This window comes from Balaenoptera physalus (genome assembly GCF_965194825.1).
Source record: "Balaenoptera physalus genome assembly, chromosome: 14".
Taxonomy (NCBI): Eukaryota; Metazoa; Chordata; class Mammalia; order Artiodactyla; family Balaenopteridae; genus Balaenoptera; species Balaenoptera physalus.
This window is the reverse complement of record NC_138893.1, coordinates 19,718,546-19,742,483: the sequence shown is the minus strand read 5'-3', so window position 1 is coordinate 19,742,483 and position 23,938 is coordinate 19,718,546. Positions and strand designations below refer to the sequence as shown.

At 45.5% G+C, this 23,938-nt stretch overlaps 1 long non-coding RNA gene across 1 annotated transcript in view; it reads right to left on the bottom strand.

Moving 5' to 3' along the window:
- The window catches only part of LOC309642237, a 1,144,662-nt gene extending 1,121,109 nt beyond the window's left edge, over positions 1–23,553 (bottom strand). The window contains exon 1 of the long non-coding RNA XR_014253069.1: positions 23,518–23,553. This is a non-coding gene — a long non-coding RNA (uncharacterized lncRNA). The remainder of the gene's footprint in view (positions 1–23,517) is intronic.
- Between the last annotated feature and the right edge of the window lie 385 nt (positions 23,554–23,938).

Below are 23,938 nucleotides of genomic sequence, written 5' to 3'. Positions count from 1 at the left end.
GGTCCATGACCCATTTCATCTCAATGCTCCTTGACACCTGTCATCACAACGCTCCATGGCCTTTGTCACCACAAGGCTCCATGGCCCCTGTAACCACAGTGCTCCATGACCCGTTTCATCTCAATGCTCCATGATCTCACTCATCACAATGCCCCATGAACCCTGTAATCAAAATGCTCCATGCCCTTGTCATCACAAGGCTCCAGAACTCTTGTCATTGTAATGCTCCATGTCCGTTTCATCACCATGCTCCATGTCACTTGTCATCACAATGCTCCATGGCCCCTCTCATTACTGTGCTCCATAATAACTTTAATCACATTACTAGATGACAACTGCCATCACAATGCCCCATGACATTGTCATCACAATTCGCCATGACCATTGTCACCACAATGCTCCATGAACCGTGTCATCACAGGGTCCCAGGACACTTGTCATCACAATGATCCATTACCACTTTTAACACAATGCTCCATGACCACTGTCATCTCAATGCTCCATGGCCTTTGTATTCAAAATGCTCCATGGCCCCTGTAATCACAGTGCTCCATAACACCTTTAATCATAATGCTCCATGACCACTGCCATCCCAATGCCCCATGACGCCTGTCATCACAATTCTCCAAGGCCCCTCTCATCACAATGCTCCATGACACTTGTCATCACATTGCTCCATAACACCTGTCATCACAGTGTTTCCTGCCCATGTAATCACAATGCTCCATGTCCCCTATAATCACAATGCTCCATGCCTTTTTCCTCACAGTGCTCCAGAATTCTTGTCATCACAATGTTCCATGACCGTGGCATCACAATGCTCCATGGCCCTTGTCATCACAATGCTCCAGAATTCTTCTCATCACAATGGTCCATGACCATGTCATCACAATGCTACATGACCCTGGTCATCACAGTTCTCCATGACTGTTGTCATCAAAATGCTCTATGTCGCTTTTCAGCACAATTCTCAATGACCACTTTAATCACTATGTTCGCTGACCATTTTCATCACATTTCTCTATGGTCATTACAAATCCCCATGGCCCCTTTCTTCACAATGCTCCATGATGCCTGTCATCACAATGCTCCATGGCTTTTGTTATCACAATGCTCCAGGACCAGTTTCATCACAATACTCCATCCCCCTTGTCATCACAGTGCACAATGAAACCTTTCATTACAATGTTCCGTGACACTTGTCATCACAATGGTCCATGGCCTTTATCGTCACAGTGCTCCCAGGCACTTTTCATCACGATGAACCATGAAAACTTTCATCACATTGCTCCATGACCATTGTCATCACAATAGTCCATACCCTTGTCAACACAATGCTGCATAATCCCTGTCATCACAATTCTCCATGACTGCTCTCATCACAGTAATCCAGGACAATTTTCATAACAATGCTTCATGACCCCAGTCATCACAGTGCTCCATGATACCTTTCATCACAATTCCTAGATGATCAATGTCATCACAATGCCCCATGACACCTGTCATCACAATTCGCTATGACCCATGTCATCACAATACTCGATGAACCGTGTCATCACAGTGTTCCAGGACACATGTCATCACAATGATCCATGACTACTTTCATCACAATGCTCCAATACACATGTCATCACAATGCTCCATGGCCACTGTTATCATATTGCTCAATGATCCCTTTCATCACAATGCTCCATGACCACTGTCATCACCATGCCTAATGACGCCCGTCATCTCAATGCTCCATGGCCACTTTCATCAAAATGCTCCATGAACCCAGTCATCACAATGTTCCCTACCCTTTTCATCACAATGCTCCATGGGCCCTGTCATTGCAATGCTCCATGCCCTTGTCATCAAAATGCTCCAGAACTCTTGTCATCATAATGCTCCATGCCAATGTCATCAAAATGCCCCATGACACTTGTCATCACAATGCTCCATGGCCTTTGTCATCACAATGTTCCATGGCCCCTGTCATCACAATGCTCCATGCCATTGTCACAAAATGCTCCAGAACTCTTGTCATCATAATGCTCCATGCCAATGTCATCAAAATTCCCCATGACACTTGTCATCACAGTGCTCCATGGCCTTTATCATCACAATGTTCCATGGCCCCTGTCATCACAGTGCTCCATGATACTTTTCATCACAATTCTAGATGACCACTGTCATCAAAAATCCCCATGACAGATGTCATCACAATTCTCCATGGTCCTTGTCATCACAATGCTCCATGAATCGTGTCATCACAAGGTTCCAGGACATTTGTCATCACAATGATTCATGATCACTTTCATCACAATGCTCCATGAACCCTGTCATCTCAATGCTCCATAGCCTTTGTATTCACAGTGCTCCATGGCCACTGTAATCACAGTGCTCCATGACCCCTTTCTTCACAATGCTCCAAGACCGCTGTCATCACAATGCCCCATGACGCCTGCCATCACAAATCTCCAAGGCTTCTCTTTCGAAAAAGCTCCATGATCCCTGTCAGCACAATGTTCCATGACACCTTTCATCACAATGCTCCATGACCCCTGTCATCACAAAATTCTCTGCCCATATCATCACAATTCTACTTGTCACATTTAATCACAATGCTCTATGCCCTTGTCATCACAATGCTCCAGGTCTGTTGTCATCACCATGCTTCATGCCCGTGTCATCACAATGCTCCATGAATCTTGTCTTCACAATGCTCCATGGCCCATGTCATCACAGTGCTCCATGATCCCTGTCATCACAATGCTCTATGGCCTTTGTCAATCCAATGCTCCGTGACCCCTGTCAACACAATGCCTGATGACCCCTGTCCTCAAAATGCTAAAAGGCACTTGTCATCACAATGCTCTATGATGCCTGTCATCACTATTCTCCATGTTACTTGTTATCACAATGCTCCATGGCCCCTGTAATCCCAATACTGCATGACCCCTTTCATCACAATGGCCGATGCCACCTCTCATCACAATTCTTCTGGCATTTGTCATCGCGATGCTCCCTGACACCTGTCATCACAATGCTCCATGACACTTATCATCACAAGGCTCGATGGCCCTTGTCATCACAATGTTCCTTGGTGCTTTTCATCGCAATGCTCCATGACAACTTTCATCAAAATACTCCAAGATTTGTTTCGTCACAATGCTCCATGGCCCTTGTCATTACAAATCCACATGATCCCTTTCATCACAATTCTCCATGGCAACTTACATAAAAAGGCTCCATGCCCCTGTCATCACAATGCCCAATGATACCTGTTTTTACAATGATCCATGACCATTGTCATCACAAGGCTCCATGTCCCTTGTATTCACAATGCTCCATGGCCCTTGTCATCACAATGCTCCATAGCGCTTTTCATCGCAATGCTCCACGACCGCTTTCAACACAATGCCCCATGACCCCTGTCATCACAATGCTCCATGGCCCTTGTCATCACAATGCTCCATGAAACATTTCCTCACAATGCTCCAGTAGGATTTTCATCCAAATTCCCCAGGGCTACTGTCATCACAATTCTCCGTGAACCCTGTCATCGTAATGGTCCATGACCCATTTCATCTCAATGCTCCTTGACACCTGTCATCACAACGCTCCATGGCCTTTGTCACCACAAGGCTCCATGGCCCCTGTAACCACAGTGCTCCATGACCCGTTTCATCTCAATGCTCCATGATCTCACTCATCACAATGCCCCATGAACCCTGTAATCAAAATGCTCCATGCCCTTGTCATCACAAGGCTCCAGAACTCTTGTCATTGTAATGCTCCATGTCCGTTTCATCACCATGCTCCATGTCACTTGTCATCACAATGCTCCATGGCCCCTCTCATTACTGTGCTCCATAATAACTTTAATCACATTACTAGATGACAACTGCCATCACAATGCCCCATGACATTGTCATCACAATTCGCCATGACCATTGTCACCACAATGCTCCATGAACCGTGTCATCACAGGGTCCCAGGACACTTGTCATCACAATGATCCATTACCACTTTTAACACAATGCTCCATGACCACTGTCATCTCAATGCTCCATGGCCTTTGTATTCAAAATGCTCCATGGCCCCTGTAATCACAGTGCTCCATAACACCTTTAATCATAATGCTCCATGACCACTGCCATCCCAATGCCCCATGACGCCTGTCATCACAATTCTCCAAGGCCCCTCTCATCACAATGCTCCATGACACTTGTCATCACATTGCTCCATAACACCTGTCATCACAGTGTTTCCTGCCCATGTAATCACAATGCTCCATGTCCCCTATAATCACAATGCTCCATGCCTTTTTCCTCACAGTGCTCCAGAATTCTTGTCATCACAATGTTCCATGACCGTGGCATCACAATGCTCCATGGCCCTTGTCATCACAATGCTCCAGAATTCTTCTCATCACAATGGTCCATGACCATGTCATCACAATGCTACATGACCCTGGTCATCACAGTTCTCCATGACTGTTGTCATCAAAATGCTCTATGTCGCTTTTCAGCACAATTCTCAATGACCACTTTAATCACTATGTTCGCTGACCATTTTCATCACATTTCTCTATGGTCATTACAAATCCCCATGGCCCCTTTCTTCACAATGCTCCATGATGCCTGTCATCACAATGCTCCATGGCTTTTGTTATCACAATGCTCCAGGACCAGTTTCATCACAATACTCCATCCCCCTTGTCATCACAGTGCACAATGAAACCTTTCATTACAATGTTCCGTGACACTTGTCATCACAATGGTCCATGGCCTTTATCGTCACAGTGCTCCCAGGCACTTTTCATCACGATGAACCATGAAAACTTTCATCACATTGCTCCATGACCATTGTCATCACAATAGTCCATACCCTTGTCAACACAATGCTGCATAATCCCTGTCATCACAATTCTCCATGACTGCTCTCATCACAGTAATCCAGGACAATTTTCATAACAATGCTTCATGACCCCAGTCATCACAGTGCTCCATGATACCTTTCATCACAATTCCTAGATGATCAATGTCATCACAATGCCCCATGACACCTGTCATCACAATTCGCTATGACCCATGTCATCACAATACTCGATGAACCGTGTCATCACAGTGTTCCAGGACACATGTCATCACAATGATCCATGACTACTTTCATCACAATGCTCCAATACACATGTCATCACAATGCTCCATGGCCACTGTTATCATATTGCTCAATGATCCCTTTCATCACAATGCTCCATGACCACTGTCATCACCATGCCTAATGACGCCCGTCATCTCAATGCTCCATGGCCACTTTCATCAAAATGCTCCATGAACCCAGTCATCACAATGTTCCCTACCCTTTTCATCACAATGCTCCATGGGCCCTGTCATCGCAATGCTCCATGCCCTTGTCATCAAAATGCTCCAGAACTCTTGTCATCATAATGCTCCATGCCAATGTCATCAAAATGCCCCATGACACTTGTCATCACAATGCTCCATGGCCTTTGTCATCACAATGTTCCATGGCCCCTGTCATCACAATGCTCCATGCCATTGTCACAAAATGCTCCAGAACTCTTGTCATCATAATGCTCCATGCCAATGTCATCAAAATTCCCCATGACACTTGTCATCACAGTGCTCCATGGCCTTTATCATCACAATGTTCCATGGCCCCTGTCATCACAGTGCTCCATGATACTTTTCATCACAATTCTAGATGACCACTGTCATCAAAAATCCCCATGACAGATGTCATCACAATTCTCCATGGTCCTTGTCATCACAATGCTCCATGAATCGTGTCATCACAAGGTTCCAGGACATTTGTCATCACAATGATTCATGATCACTTTCATCACAATGCTCCATGAACCCTGTCATCTCAATGCTCCATAGCCTTTGTATTCACAGTGCTCCATGGCCACTGTAATCACAGTGCTCCATGACCCCTTTCTTCACAATGCTCCAAGACCGCTGTCATCACAATGCCCCATGACGCCTGCCATCACAAATCTCCAAGGCTTCTCTTTCGAAAAAGCTCCATGATCCCTGTCAGCACAATGTTCCATGACACCTTTCATCACAATGCTCCATGACCCCTGTCATCACAAAATTCTCTGCCCATATCATCACAATTCTACTTGTCACATTTAATCACAATGCTCTATGCCCTTGTCATCACAATGCTCCAGGTCTGTTGTCATCACCATGCTTCATGCCCGTGTCATCACAATGCTCCATGAATCTTGTCTTCACAATGCTCCATGGCCCATGTCATCACAGTGCTCCATGATCCCTGTCATCACAATGCTCTATGGCCTTTGTCAATCCAATGCTCCGTGACCCCTGTCAACACAATGCCTGATGACCCCTGTCCTCAAAATGCTAAAAGGCACTTGTCATCACAATGCTCTATGATGCCTGTCATCACTATTCTCCATGTTACTTGTTATCACAATGCTCCATGGCCCCTGTAATCCCAATACTGCATGACCCCTTTCATCACAATGGCCGATGCCACCTCTCATCACAATTCTTCTGGCATTTGTCATCGCGATGCTCCCTGACACCTGTCATCACAATGCTCCATGACACTTATCATCACAAGGCTCGATGGCCCTTGTCATCACAATGTTCCTTGGTGCTTTTCATCGCAATGCTCCATGACAACTTTCATCAAAATACTCCAAGATTTGTTTCGTCACAATGCTCCATGGCCCTTGTCATTACAAATCCACATGATCCCTTTCATCACAATTCTCCATGGCAACTTACATAAAAAGGCTCCATGCCCCTGTCATCACAATGCCCAATGATACCTGTTTTTACAATGATCCATGACCATTGTCATCACAAGGCTCCATGTCCCTTGTATTCACAATGCTCCATGGCCCTTGTCATCACAATGCTCCATAGCGCTTTTCATCGCAATGCTCCACGACCGCTTTCAACACAATGCCCCATGACCCCTGTCATCACAATGCTCCATGGCCCTTGTCATCACAATGCTCCATGAAACATTTCCTCACAATGCTCCAGTAGGATTTTCATCCAAATTCCCCAGGGCTACTGTCATCACAATTCTCCGTGAACCCTGTCATCGTAATGGTCCATGACCCATTTCATCTCAATGCTCCTTGACACCTGTCATCACAACGCTCCATGGCCTTTGTCACCACAAGGCTCCATGGCCCCTGTAACCACAGTGCTCCATGACCCGTTTCATCTCAATGCTCCATGATCTCACTCATCACAATGCCCCATGAACCCTGTAATCAAAATGCTCCATGCCCTTGTCATCACAAGGCTCCAGAACTCTTGTCATTGTAATGCTCCATGTCCGTTTCATCACCATGCTCCATGTCACTTGTCATCACAATGCTCCATGGCCCCTCTCATTACTGTGCTCCATAATAACTTTAATCACATTACTAGATGACAACTGCCATCACAATGCCCCATGACATTGTCATCACAATTCGCCATGACCATTGTCACCACAATGCTCCATGAACCGTGTCATCACAGGGTCCCAGGACACTTGTCATCACAATGATCCATTACCACTTTTAACACAATGCTCCATGACCACTGTCATCTCAATGCTCCATGGCCTTTGTATTCAAAATGCTCCATGGCCCCTGTAATCACAGTGCTCCATAACACCTTTAATCATAATGCTCCATGACCACTGCCATCCCAATGCCCCATGACGCCTGTCATCACAATTCTCCAAGGCCCCTCTCATCACAATGCTCCATGACACTTGTCATCACATTGCTCCATAACACCTGTCATCACAGTGTTTCCTGCCCATGTAATCACAATGCTCCATGTCCCCTATAATCACAATGCTCCATGCCTTTTTCCTCACAGTGCTCCAGAATTCTTGTCATCACAATGTTCCATGACCGTGGCATCACAATGCTCCATGGCCCTTGTCATCACAATGCTCCAGAATTCTTCTCATCACAATGGTCCATGACCATGTCATCACAATGCTACATGACCCTGGTCATCACAGTTCTCCATGACTGTTGTCATCAAAATGCTCTATGTCGCTTTTCAGCACAATTCTCAATGACCACTTTAATCACTATGTTCGCTGACCATTTTCATCACATTTCTCTATGGTCATTACAAATCCCCATGGCCCCTTTCTTCACAATGCTCCATGATGCCTGTCATCACAATGCTCCATGGCTTTTGTTATCACAATGCTCCAGGACCAGTTTCATCACAATACTCCATCCCCCTTGTCATCACAGTGCACAATGAAACCTTTCATTACAATGTTCCGTGACACTTGTCATCACAATGGTCCATGGCCTTTATCGTCACAGTGCTCCCAGGCACTTTTCATCACGATGAACCATGAAAACTTTCATCACATTGCTCCATGACCATTGTCATCACAATAGTCCATACCCTTGTCAACACAATGCTGCATAATCCCTGTCATCACAATTCTCCATGACTGCTCTCATCACAGTAATCCAGGACAATTTTCATAACAATGCTTCATGACCCCAGTCATCACAGTGCTCCATGATACCTTTCATCACAATTCCTAGATGATCAATGTCATCACAATGCCCCATGACACCTGTCATCACAATTCGCTATGACCCATGTCATCACAATACTCGATGAACCGTGTCATCACAGTGTTCCAGGACACATGTCATCACAATGATCCATGACTACTTTCATCACAATGCTCCAATACACATGTCATCACAATGCTCCATGGCCACTGTTATCATATTGCTCAATGATCCCTTTCATCACAATGCTCCATGACCACTGTCATCACCATGCCTAATGACGCCCGTCATCTCAATGCTCCATGGCCACTTTCATCAAAATGCTCCATGAACCCAGTCATCACAATGTTCCCTACCCTTTTCATCACAATGCTCCATGGGCCCTGTCATCGCAATGCTCCATGCCCTTGTCATCAAAATGCTCCAGAACTCTTGTCATCATAATGCTCCATGCCAATGTCATCAAAATGCCCCATGACACTTGTCATCACAATGCTCCATGGCCTTTGTCATCACAATGTTCCATGGCCCCTGTCATCACAATGCTCCATGCCATTGTCACAAAATGCTCCAGAACTCTTGTCATCATAATGCTCCATGCCAATGTCATCAAAATTCCCCATGACACTTGTCATCACAGTGCTCCATGGCCTTTATCATCACAATGTTCCATGGCCCCTGTCATCACAGTGCTCCATGATACTTTTCATCACAATTCTAGATGACCACTGTCATCAAAAATCCCCATGACAGATGTCATCACAATTCTCCATGGTCCTTGTCATCACAATGCTCCATGAATCGTGTCATCACAAGGTTCCAGGACATTTGTCATCACAATGATTCATGATCACTTTCATCACAATGCTCCATGAACCCTGTCATCTCAATGCTCCATAGCCTTTGTATTCACAGTGCTCCATGGCCACTGTAATCACAGTGCTCCATGACCCCTTTCTTCACAATGCTCCAAGACCGCTGTCATCACAATGCCCCATGACGCCTGCCATCACAAATCTCCAAGGCTTCTCTTTCGAAAAAGCTCCATGATCCCTGTCAGCACAATGTTCCATGACACCTTTCATCACAATGCTCCATGACCCCTGTCATCACAAAATTCTCTGCCCATATCATCACAATTCTACTTGTCACATTTAATCACAATGCTCTATGCCCTTGTCATCACAATGCTCCAGGTCTGTTGTCATCACCATGCTTCATGCCCGTGTCATCACAATGCTCCATGAATCTTGTCTTCACAATGCTCCATGGCCCATGTCATCACAGTGCTCCATGATCCCTGTCATCACAATGCTCTATGGCCTTTGTCAATCCAATGCTCCGTGACCCCTGTCAACACAATGCCTGATGACCCCTGTCCTCAAAATGCTAAAAGGCACTTGTCATCACAATGCTCTATGATGCCTGTCATCACTATTCTCCATGTTACTTGTTATCACAATGCTCCATGGCCCCTGTAATCCCAATACTGCATGACCCCTTTCATCACAATGGCCGATGCCACCTCTCATCACAATTCTTCTGGCATTTGTCATCGCGATGCTCCCTGACACCTGTCATCACAATGCTCCATGACACTTATCATCACAAGGCTCGATGGCCCTTGTCATCACAATGTTCCTTGGTGCTTTTCATCGCAATGCTCCATGACAACTTTCATCAAAATACTCCAAGATTTGTTTCGTCACAATGCTCCATGGCCCTTGTCATTACAAATCCACATGATCCCTTTCATCACAATTCTCCATGGCAACTTACATAAAAAGGCTCCATGCCCCTGTCATCACAATGCCCAATGATACCTGTTTTTACAATGATCCATGACCATTGTCATCACAAGGCTCCATGTCCCTTGTATTCACAATGCTCCATGGCCCTTGTCATCACAATGCTCCATAGCGCTTTTCATCGCAATGCTCCACGACCGCTTTCAACACAATGCCCCATGACCCCTGTCATCACAATGCTCCATGGCCCTTGTCATCACAATGCTCCATGAAACATTTCCTCACAATGCTCCAGTAGGATTTTCATCCAAATTCCCCAGGGCTACTGTCATCACAATTCTCCGTGAACCCTGTCATCGTAATGGTCCATGACCCATTTCATCTCAATGCTCCTTGACACCTGTCATCACAACGCTCCATGGCCTTTGTCACCACAAGGCTCCATGGCCCCTGTAACCACAGTGCTCCATGACCCGTTTCATCTCAATGCTCCATGATCTCACTCATCACAATGCCCCATGAACCCTGTAATCAAAATGCTCCATGCCCTTGTCATCACAAGGCTCCAGAACTCTTGTCATTGTAATGCTCCATGTCCGTTTCATCACCATGCTCCATGTCACTTGTCATCACAATGCTCCATGGCCCCTCTCATTACTGTGCTCCATAATAACTTTAATCACATTACTAGATGACAACTGCCATCACAATGCCCCATGACATTGTCATCACAATTCGCCATGACCATTGTCACCACAATGCTCCATGAACCGTGTCATCACAGGGTCCCAGGACACTTGTCATCACAATGATCCATTACCACTTTTAACACAATGCTCCATGACCACTGTCATCTCAATGCTCCATGGCCTTTGTATTCAAAATGCTCCATGGCCCCTGTAATCACAGTGCTCCATAACACCTTTAATCATAATGCTCCATGACCACTGCCATCCCAATGCCCCATGACGCCTGTCATCACAATTCTCCAAGGCCCCTCTCATCACAATGCTCCATGACACTTGTCATCACATTGCTCCATAACACCTGTCATCACAGTGTTTCCTGCCCATGTAATCACAATGCTCCATGTCCCCTATAATCACAATGCTCCATGCCTTTTTCCTCACAGTGCTCCAGAATTCTTGTCATCACAATGTTCCATGACCGTGGCATCACAATGCTCCATGGCCCTTGTCATCACAATGCTCCAGAATTCTTCTCATCACAATGGTCCATGACCATGTCATCACAATGCTACATGACCCTGGTCATCACAGTTCTCCATGACTGTTGTCATCAAAATGCTCTATGTCGCTTTTCAGCACAATTCTCAATGACCACTTTAATCACTATGTTCGCTGACCATTTTCATCACATTTCTCTATGGTCATTACAAATCCCCATGGCCCCTTTCTTCACAATGCTCCATGATGCCTGTCATCACAATGCTCCATGGCTTTTGTTATCACAATGCTCCAGGACCAGTTTCATCACAATACTCCATCCCCCTTGTCATCACAGTGCACAATGAAACCTTTCATTACAATGTTCCGTGACACTTGTCATCACAATGGTCCATGGCCTTTATCGTCACAGTGCTCCCAGGCACTTTTCATCACGATGAACCATGAAAACTTTCATCACATTGCTCCATGACCATTGTCATCACAATAGTCCATACCCTTGTCAACACAATGCTGCATAATCCCTGTCATCACAATTCTCCATGACTGCTCTCATCACAGTAATCCAGGACAATTTTCATAACAATGCTTCATGACCCCAGTCATCACAGTGCTCCATGATACCTTTCATCACAATTCCTAGATGATCAATGTCATCACAATGCCCCATGACACCTGTCATCACAATTCGCTATGACCCATGTCATCACAATACTCGATGAACCGTGTCATCACAGTGTTCCAGGACACATGTCATCACAATGATCCATGACTACTTTCATCACAATGCTCCAATACACATGTCATCACAATGCTCCATGGCCACTGTTATCATATTGCTCAATGATCCCTTTCATCACAATGCTCCATGACCACTGTCATCACCATGCCTAATGACGCCCGTCATCTCAATGCTCCATGGCCACTTTCATCAAAATGCTCCATGAACCCAGTCATCACAATGTTCCCTACCCTTTTCATCACAATGCTCCATGGGCCCTGTCATCGCAATGCTCCATGCCCTTGTCATCAAAATGCTCCAGAACTCTTGTCATCATAATGCTCCATGCCAATGTCATCAAAATGCCCCATGACACTTGTCATCACAATGCTCCATGGCCTTTGTCATCACAATGTTCCATGGCCCCTGTCATCACAATGCTCCATGCCATTGTCACAAAATGCTCCAGAACTCTTGTCATCATAATGCTCCATGCCAATGTCATCAAAATTCCCCATGACACTTGTCATCACAGTGCTCCATGGCCTTTATCATCACAATGTTCCATGGCCCCTGTCATCACAGTGCTCCATGATACTTTTCATCACAATTCTAGATGACCACTGTCATCAAAAATCCCCATGACAGATGTCATCACAATTCTCCATGGTCCTTGTCATCACAATGCTCCATGAATCGTGTCATCACAAGGTTCCAGGACATTTGTCATCACAATGATTCATGATCACTTTCATCACAATGCTCCATGAACCCTGTCATCTCAATGCTCCATAGCCTTTGTATTCACAGTGCTCCATGGCCACTGTAATCACAGTGCTCCATGACCCCTTTCTTCACAATGCTCCAAGACCGCTGTCATCACAATGCCCCATGACGCCTGCCATCACAAATCTCCAAGGCTTCTCTTTCGAAAAAGCTCCATGATCCCTGTCAGCACAATGTTCCATGACACCTTTCATCACAATGCTCCATGACCACTGTCATCACAAAATTCTCTGCCCATATCATCAAAATGCTACTTGTCACATTTAATCACAATGCTCTATGCCCTTGTCATCACAATGCTCCAGGTCAGTTGTCATCACCATGCTTCATGCCCGTGTCATCACAATGCTCCATGAATCTTGTCTTCACAATGCTCCATGGCCCATGTCATAACAGTGCTCCCTGATCCCTGTCATCACAATGCTCTATGGCCTTTATCATCACAATGCTCTGTGACCCCTGTCAACACAAGGCCTGATGACCCCTGTCATCAAAATGCTAAAAGGCACTTGTCATCACAATGCTCTATGATGCCTGTCATCACTATTCTCCATGTCACTTGTTATCACAAAGCTCCATGGCCCCTGTAATCCGAATACTGCATGACCCTTTCATCACAATGCCCAATGCCACCTCTCATCACAATTCTTCTGGCATTTGTCATCACGATGCTCCCTGACACCTGTCATCACAATGCTCCATGACACTTATCATCACAATGCTCGATGGCCCTTGTCATCACAATGTTCCTTGGTGATTTTCATCGCAATGCTCCATGACAACTTTCATCAAAATACTCCACGATTTGTTTCATCACAAAGCTCCATGGCCCTTGTCATTACAAATCCACATGATCCCTTTCATCACAATTCTCCATGGCAACTTACATAAAAATGCTCCATGCCCCTGTCATCACAATGCCCAAGGATACCTGTTTTTACAATGATCCATGACCATTGTCATCACAAGGCTCCATGTCCCTTGTATTCACAATGCTTCATGGCACTTGTCATCACAAGGTTCCATAGCGCTTTTTATCGCAATGCTCCACGACCGCTTTCAACACAATGCCCCATGACCCCTATCATCACAATGCTCCATGGCCCTTGTCATCACAATGCTCCATGAAACATTTCCTCACAATGCTCCAGTAGGCCTTTCATCCAAATTCCCCATGGCTACTGTCATCACAATTCTCCGTGAACCCTGTCATCGTAATGGTCCATGACCCATTTCATCTCAATGCTCCTTGACACCTGTCATCACAATGCTCTATGGCCTTTGTCACCACAATGCTCCATGAAACATTTCCTCACAATGCTCCAGTATGCCTTTCATCCAAATTCCCCATGGCCACTGTCATCACAATTCTCCATGACCCCTGTCATCGTAATGGTCCATGACCTGTTTCATCTCAATGCTCCATGACACCTTTCATCACAATGCTCCATGGCCTTTGTCATCACAATGCTCCATGGCCCCTGTAATCACAGTGCTCCATGACCCGTTTCATCTCAATGCTATATGACCTCACTCATCACAATGCCCCATTGCCCCTGTAATCACAATGCTCCATGGCGCTTTTCATCACAGTGCTCCAAGCCTTTGTGATCACACTGCTCCATTGCCCCGGTAATCACAATGCTCCATGCCCTTGTCATCACAAGGCTCCAGAACTCTTGTCATTATAATGCTCCATGTCCGTTTCATCACCAGGTTCCATGACACTTGACATCATAATGCTCCATGGCCCCTCTCATTACTGTGCTCCATAATAACTTTAATCACATTTCTAGATGACCACTGCCATCACAATGCCCCATGACATTGTCATCACATTTCGCCATGACCATTGTCATCACAATGCTCCATGTACCGTGACATCACAGGGTGCCAGGACACTTGTCATCACAATGATCCATTACCACTTTCATCACAATCTCCATGACCACTGTCATCTCAATGCTCCATGGCCTTTGTATTCACAATGCTCCATGGCCCCTGTAATCACAGTGCCCCATAACAGCTTTCATCATAATGCTCCATGACCACTGCCATCTCAATGGCCCATGACGCCTGTCATCACAGTTCTCCAAGGCCCCTCTCATCACAATGCTCCATGACACTTGTCATCACATTGCTCCATAACACCTGTCATCACAGTGTCCCCTGTCCATGTCATCACAATGCTCCATGTCCCCTATAATCACAATGCTCAATGCCTTTTTCCTCACAATGCTCCAGAATACTTGTCATCACAATGTTCCATGACCGTGGCATCACAATGCTTCATGGCCCTTGTCAACACAGTGCTCCAGAATTCTTGTCATCACAATGTTCCATGACCATGTCTTCACAATGCTACATGACCCTTATCTTCACAGTTCTCCATGACCTTTGTCATCACAATGCTCTATGTCGCTTCTCATCACACTTCTCAATGACCACTTTAATCACTATGCTCGCTGACCATTTTCATCACATTTCTCTATTGTCATTACAATTACCCATCGCCCCTTTCTTCACAATGCTCCATGATGACTGTCATCACAATGCTCCATGGCTTTTGTTATCACAATGCTCCAGGACCTGTTTCATCACAATATTCCATCACCCTTGTCATCACAGTGCACAATGAAACCTTTCATTACAATGTTCCATGACACTTGTCATCACAATGCTCCATGGCCTTTATCGGCACAATGCTCCCAGGCACTTTTCATCAGGATGTTCCATGAAAACTTTCATCACATTGCTCCATGACCATTGTCATCACAATAGTCCATACCTTGTCAACACAATGCTGCATAATACCTGTCATCAAAATTCTCCATGACTGCTGTCATCACAATAATCCAGGACAATTTTCATAATAATGCTTCATGCCCCCAGTCATCACAGTGCTCCATGATACCTTTCATCACAATTCCTAGATGATCCATGTCATCACAAAGCCCCATGACACATGTCATCACAATGATCCATGATTACTTTCATCACAATGCTCCAATACACCTGTCATCACAATGCTCCATGGCCTCTGTTATCATATTGCTCTATGATCTCTTTCATCACAATGCTCCATGACCACTGTCATCACCATCCCTCATGACGCCTATCATCTCAATGCTCCATGGCCCTTTCAGTACAATGCTCCATGAACCCAGTCATCACAATATTCCCTGCCCTTTTCATCACAATTCTCCATGGGCCCTGTCATCACAATGCTCCATGCCATTTTCATCAAAATGCTCCAGAACTCTTGTCATCATAAAGCTCCATGCCAATGTCATCAAAATGTCCCATGACACTTGTCATCACAATGCTCCATACCTTTGTCTTCAAAATGCTCCATGACCACTGTCATCACAATGCTCTATGACACTTGTCATCACAATGCTCCATGGCCTTTGTCATCACAATGTTCCATGGCCCCCGTCATCACAAAGCTCCATGCCCTTGTCATCAAAATGCTCCAGAACTCTTGTCATCATAATGCTCCATGCCAATGTCCTCAAAATGCCCCATGACACTTGTCATAAAAATGCTCCATGGCCTCTGTCATCACAATGTTCCATGGCTCCTGTCATCACAATGCTCCATGCCCTTGTCATCAAAATGCTCCAGAACTCTTGTCATCATAATGCTCCATGCCAATGTCATCAATATGCCCCATGACACTTGTCACCACAATGCTCCATGGCCTTTGTCATCACAATTATACATGGCCCCTGTAATCACAGTGCTCCATGACCCCTTTCATCACAATGCTCCATGATCACTGTCATCACAATGCCCCATGGCCACTGTCATTACAATGCTCCATGACTACTGTCATCACAATGTTCCATGATCGCTGTAATCACAATGACCCATGACACCTTTCTTCACAAGGTTCCAGTACGCCTTTCATCACCATGCCCCATGCCCCTTGTCATCACAATGCTGAATGCAGTTGTCATCACAATGCTCCATGGCCCCTGTAATCACAATTCTCCATTCCCTTTTCATCAAAATGCTCCAGAAGTCATGTCATCACAATGCTCCATTCCTTTTTCTTCACAATGCTCCATGACCACTGTCATCACAATGCTCTATGACACTTGTCATCACAATGCTCCATGGCCCCTTTGATCACAGTTCTCCAAGACACCTTTCATCACAATGCTCCATGAGCCCTGTCATCACAATCCCAGATGACCACGGTCATCACAATGCTCCATGATCTGAGTAATCACAATGATCCATGACCCCTTTCCTCACAATGCTCCAATACCTCTTTCATCACAATGCTCATGTCATTTGATATCACAATGCTCCATGCCTTATAATCACAATGCTCCATGGCACGTTTCCTCACAATGCTCCAGTACCCCATTCATCACAAGTCTCTATGCCAATTCTCATCAAAATTCTACATGCTCTTGTCATCACAGTGGCCCTGGATCCATTTAATAACAGTGCTCCATGACCCCGTTCATAACAATGCTCCATGACACCTGTCATCACAATGATCCATGACCCGTTTCATCTCAATGCTGCATGACACCTGTCATCAGAATGCTCCAGGGCCTTTGTCATCACAATGCTCCATGGCCCCTCTAATCACAGTGCTCCATGACCTGTTTCATCACATTACTCCATGACCCCACTCATTACAATGCCCCATCACCCCTGTAATCACAATGCTCCATGGCCCTTCTCATCACATTGCTCCATGAATCCTGTCTTTACAATGCTTCTTGATCGCTGTAATGCCAATGATCCATGACACCTTTCCTCACAATGCTTCAGGACACCTTTCATCATAATTCTCCATGCCCCTTGTCATCACAATGCTCAATGCAGTTGTCATCACAATGCTACATGGCCCCTCTAATCACAATTCTCCATGCCCTTGACATCAAGATATTCCAGAACTCAGGTCATCACAATTCTCCACACCCTTGGCATCACAGTGCTCCATGACCACTTTCATCACAATGTTCCATGACCCTTGTCATCACAATGCTCCATGATCCCTGTAATCACAATGATCCATGACTGCTTTCATCACAATGCTCCATGCCCCTTGTCATCACAATGGTCCATGACCATGTCATCAAATGCTCCATGGCCCATGTAATAACAACGCTCCATGTACTTGTCATCACAATGATGGAGAACCCTTCTCATCACAATTCTCCTTGCCTCTGTCATCACAATGCTCCAGGACACTTGTCATTACAATACTCCATTGCGCTTTTCTTCACAATGCTCCATGCCCATTTCATCACAATGCTCCCTGATGCCTGTCATCACAATGCTCCATGGCCTTTGTCATCAAAATTGTACATGGCCCCTGTAATAACAGTGCTTCATGACAACTTTCATCACAATGCTCCATGACCACTCTCATCACAATGCCAGATAACCCCATTCATCACAATTCTCCATGGCCCTGGTCATCACAATATTCTATGACTTCTGTCATTACAATGCTCCATGACCTTTGTTATCACAATGCTCCATGATCCTTTTAATCACAATATTCCATGCACAATTTCCTCACAATGCTCCAATACCTCTTTCATCACAATGCTCCTTGCACTTTTAATCAAAATGCTCCATGGCCATGTAATCACAAAGCTCCAATCCCTTGTCATGACAATGCTCCAGAACTCTTGTCATCACAATGATCCATGCATGTCTCGTCACAATGCTCCAGGGCCCTTGACATCACAATGCTCCAGGACGCCTTTCAGCACATTGCTCCATGACCACTGTCATCACAGTTCTCCATGCCCATATCATCACAATGTTCCATGACACCTGTCATGGCAATGATCCATGACACCATTCATCATAATGCTCCTTGACACTTGTCATCAGAATGCTCCATGGCCTTTGTCATCAACGTCCTCCATGGCCCCTGTAATCAGAGTGCTCCATGACCCCTTTCATCACAATGCTCCATGACACCTGTCATCAAAAGGCCCCATGAACCCTGTCATCACCATACTCCATGGCCATTCTCATCACAATGCTCCATGACCCTTGTGATCACAATGCTCCATGAACCCTGTAGTCACACTGATCCATGACCCTATTCATCAAAATGCTCCATGCCCTTGTCATCACAATGCTCTCTGGCCCCTGTAATCACAATGCTCCATGCCCTTGTCATGGCAATATTTCCGAACTCTTGTCATCACAATGCTCCATGCCTGTGTCATCACAAAGCTCCAGGGCACTTGTCGTCAGTATGCTCCATGGCGCTTGTCATCACAATGTCCCAAGATCCCTTTCACACCAGTGCTCCATGACCCCCTTCATCTCAATGCTCCATGACCATTGTCATCACAATTCTCCATGGCCCTATCATCACAATGCTCCATGACCCCTTTCATCACAATGCTCCATGGCCTTTGTCATCACAATGCTCCATGGCCACTGTATTCACAGTGCTCCATGACTCCTTTCATCACAATGCTCCATGGCCCTTGTCATCACACTGCTCCATTGTGCTTCTCATCCAAATGCTCCATGACAATTTTCATCACAATATTCCATCCCGCCTGTCATGAAAATGACCCATGACCCCTGTCATCACAGTGTTCCATGGCCCTTGTGATCACAGTGTTCATGGCCCTGCTCATCACAATGCTCCATGACTTTTGCCATCACATTACCCCATTATCGCTGTAATCACCATAATCCATGAAACCTTTCATCACAATGCTCAAGTACCACATTTATCACAATTCTCCATGCCCCTTGTCATTACAATGCTCCATGACACTTGTCATCACAATGCTCTATGACCACTGTCATCACAATGCCTCAAGACACCTGTCATCACAACACTCCATGGTCCTTGTGATCGCAATGCTCCGTGACACATCTCATCACAATGCTCCATAACCCTTGTAATCACAATGCTCCATGGCCCTTGTCATTACAATTCCCTATGACCCCTTTCATCACAATGCTCCATGACACCTGTCATCACAAAGCTCCATGGTTTTTGTCATCACAAGACTCCATGGCCCCAGTCATCACAGTGCTCCATGATCCTTTTCATTCCAAAGCCCCATGACACCTGTCATCACGACACTACATGGTGCTTGTGATCACAATGCTCCATGACCCCTGTTATCAGAATGCTCCATGACACTTTTCATCACAATGCTCCATGGCCCCTGTAATCACAAGACTCCATGACCGTGTCATCAAAATGCTCAATGAGCACTGTCATCACAGTGTTCCTTGAGAACTTTCATCACGATATTCCATGCCCCCTGTCATCACAAAGCCCCATGCCCTAAGTCATCACAATTCTCCAAGACTCATGTCATCGCAATGATCCATGACCCATTTCATCACATTGCTCCTTGACACCTGTCATCAAAATGCTCCATGGCCCCTGTAATCAGAGTGCTCCATGACCCCTTTTATCACAATGCTTCATTATCCCGTCATCACAATGCTCTAAGACCCTTGTCATCACAATGCTCCATGAACCATGTAATCACAATGATCCATGACCCCCCTCATCACAATGCTCCAGTACCTGTTTCATCACAATGCTCCATGCCCCTTGTCATCACATTGCTCCATGCCCTTGTCGTCACAATGATCCCGAAGTCTTGTCATCACAATGCTCCATGCCAGTGTCGTCACAATATACCATGACACTTGTCATCACAATGCTCCTTGAGCCTTGTCATCACAATACTCCATGGCTCTTGTCATAAAAAGGCACAATGACCCTTTCATCACAATGCTCCATGACCTCTGTCATCACAATGATCCATAACACCATTCCGCACAGTGCTCCATTACCCCTTTCATCACAGTGCTCCATGCCACTTCTCATCACAATGCACCATGCCCTTGTCATCACAATGCTCCAGAAGTCATGTCATCACCAATGCTCCATGGCCCTTGTCATCAAAATGCTCCAGAAGTTATCTCATCACAAGTCTCCATGACCGTGTCCTCACAATGCTCCATGAGCACTGTCATCACAATGCTCCATGACCACTTTCATCACAATGTTCCACGCACCCTGTCATCACTATGCCCCATGATCCCTGTCATCACAATGTCTCATGGCCCTTGCCATCACAATGTTCCATGACCCTTGTCTTCACAATGCCCCCTGACCCCTGCCAACACAATGCTCCATGATCCCTGTAATCACAAACATCCATGACCCCTTTCATCAAAATGCTCCAGTATCACATTCATCATAATGCTCCATGACCCTTTTCATCAAAATGTTCCATATCCTTGTCATCACAACGCTCTATGGCCCCTGTAATCACAATGCTCCATGCCCTTGTCATCACAATACTCCAGCACACTTCTCATCACAATTCTCCATGCCCGTGTCATCCCAATGCTCCATGAAAATGTCATGACAATGCTCCATGCCGCTTTTCATCACAATGCTCCATGACACCTTTCATCACAATGCTCCATGGCTTGGTCATCACAATGCTCCATGTCGCCTCTAATCACAGTGCTTCATGAACCCGTTCATTAAAATGCTCCATGCCCACTGTCATCACAATGCCCCATGACTCCTGTCATCACAATGCTCCATGGCCCTTGTCATCACAAAGCTCCATGGCCCTTGTCATCACAAGGTCCTATGACCCCTTTTATCTCAATGTTCCGTGTCCCCTTTCATAACAATGTTCCATGACCACTTTCATCACAATGCTCCATAACCCATTTGATCACAATGCTCCTTGGCCCTTGTCATCACAATGCTCCAATGCGCTTTTCATCACAATGCTGCATGACCACTTGCCTCACAGTGCTTCATGACCACATCCATCAAAATGCCCCATAGCCATTGTCATCAATTTTCCCCTTGAACCCTTTCATCACAATGCTCCATGACCACTTTCATCACAATGTTCCATGCCCCTGTCATCACAATGATCCATAACACCATTCCGCACAGTGCTCCATTACCCCTTTCATCACAGTGCTCCATGCCACTTCTCATCACAATGCACCATGCCCTTGTCATCACAATGCTCGAGAAGTCATGTCATCACCAATGCTCCATGGCCCTTGTCATCAAAATGCTCCAGAAGTTATTTCATCACAAGTCTCCATGACCGTGTCCTCACAATGCTCCATGAGCACTGTCATCACAATGCTCCATGACCACTTTCATCACAATGCTCCACGCACCCTGTCATCACTATGCCCCATGATCCCTGTCATCACAATGCCTCATGGCCCTTGCCATCACAATGTTCCATGACCCTTGTCTTCACAATGCCCCCTGACCCCTGCCAACACAATGCTCCATGATCCCTGTAATCACAAACATCCATGACCCCTTTCATCAAAATGCTCCAGTATCACATTCATCATAATGCTCCATGCCCCTTTTCATCAAAATGTTCCATATCCTTGTCATCACAACGCTCTATGGCCCCTGTAACCACAATGCTCCATGCCCTTGTCATCACAATATTCCAGCACACTTCTCATCACAATTCTCCATGCCCGTGTCATCCCAATGCTCCATGAAAATGTCATCACAATGCTCCAGGACTTTTGTCATCACAATGCTCCATGACACCTTTCATCACAATGCTCCATGGCTTGGTCATCACAATGCTCCATGTCGCCTCTAATCACAGTGCTTCATGAACCCGTTCATTAAAATGCTCCATGCCCACTGTCATCACAATGCCCCATGACTCCTGTCATCACAATGCTCCATGGCCCTTGTCATCACAAAGCTCCATGGCCCTTGTCATCACAATTTCCGATGATCCCGTTTATCTCAATGCTCCATGACATTTGTCATCACAATGCTCCATGACACTTGTCATCACAATGCTCCATGAACCCTGTAATCACAATGATCCATGAAAGTTTTCCTCACAATGCTCCATTACCCCTTTCATCACAATGCTCCATGGCTTGGTCATCACAATGCACCATGCCTTTGTCATCACAATGCACCATGGCCCTTGTCATCAAAATGTCCCATGACCCCCTTTATCTCAATGCACCATGACAGCTGTCATCACAATGCTCCATGACACGTGTCATCACAATGCTCCATGATCCCTGTAATCACAATGATCCATGACCCCTTTCCTCACAATGCTCCAGGAGGCATTTCATCACAATGCTCCATGCCGCTTTTCATCACAATGCTCCATGCCCCCTGTCATCACAATGCCGCATGACTCCAGTTATCACAATGTTACATGCCCCTTGTCATCGCAATGCTTCATGACCCTTGCCATCACAATGCTCCATGATCCCTGTAATCACAATGATCCATGACCCCTTTCATCACAATGCTCCATGACCACTTTCATCACACTTCTCCATGTCCCTTGTCATCACAATTGTCCCTGCCCTTGTCATCAAATGCTCCATGGCCCCGGTAATCACAAATCTCCATGCCCATGTCATCATAATGCTCCATGAAAATATCAATACAATGCTCCAAGACTCTTGTCATCACAATAATCCATGGTGGTTTTCATCAAAATGCTCCATGACCACTTTCATCAAAATGCTCCATGGCCCTTGTCATCACAATGTCCCTTGACCCCTTTTATCTCAATGCTCCATGTCCCCTTTCATCACAATCCTCCATGACGACTTTCATCACAATGCTCGATAACCCATTTGATCACAGTGCTCCATGGCTCTTGTCATCACAATGCTCCATAGCACTTTTCATCACAATGCTCCTTGACCACTCTTTTCACAATGCTCCATGACCATTGTCATCACAATGCTCCATGACCCCTTTCATCACAATGCTCCATGATGCCTGTCATCACAATGTTCCATGGCCTTTGTCTTCACATTTCTCCATGGCTACTGTAATTACAGTTCTCCATAATCCCTTTCATCACAATGCTCCATGGCCCCTGTCATCACAATGTCCCATGACCCCTTTTATCTCAATACTCCATGT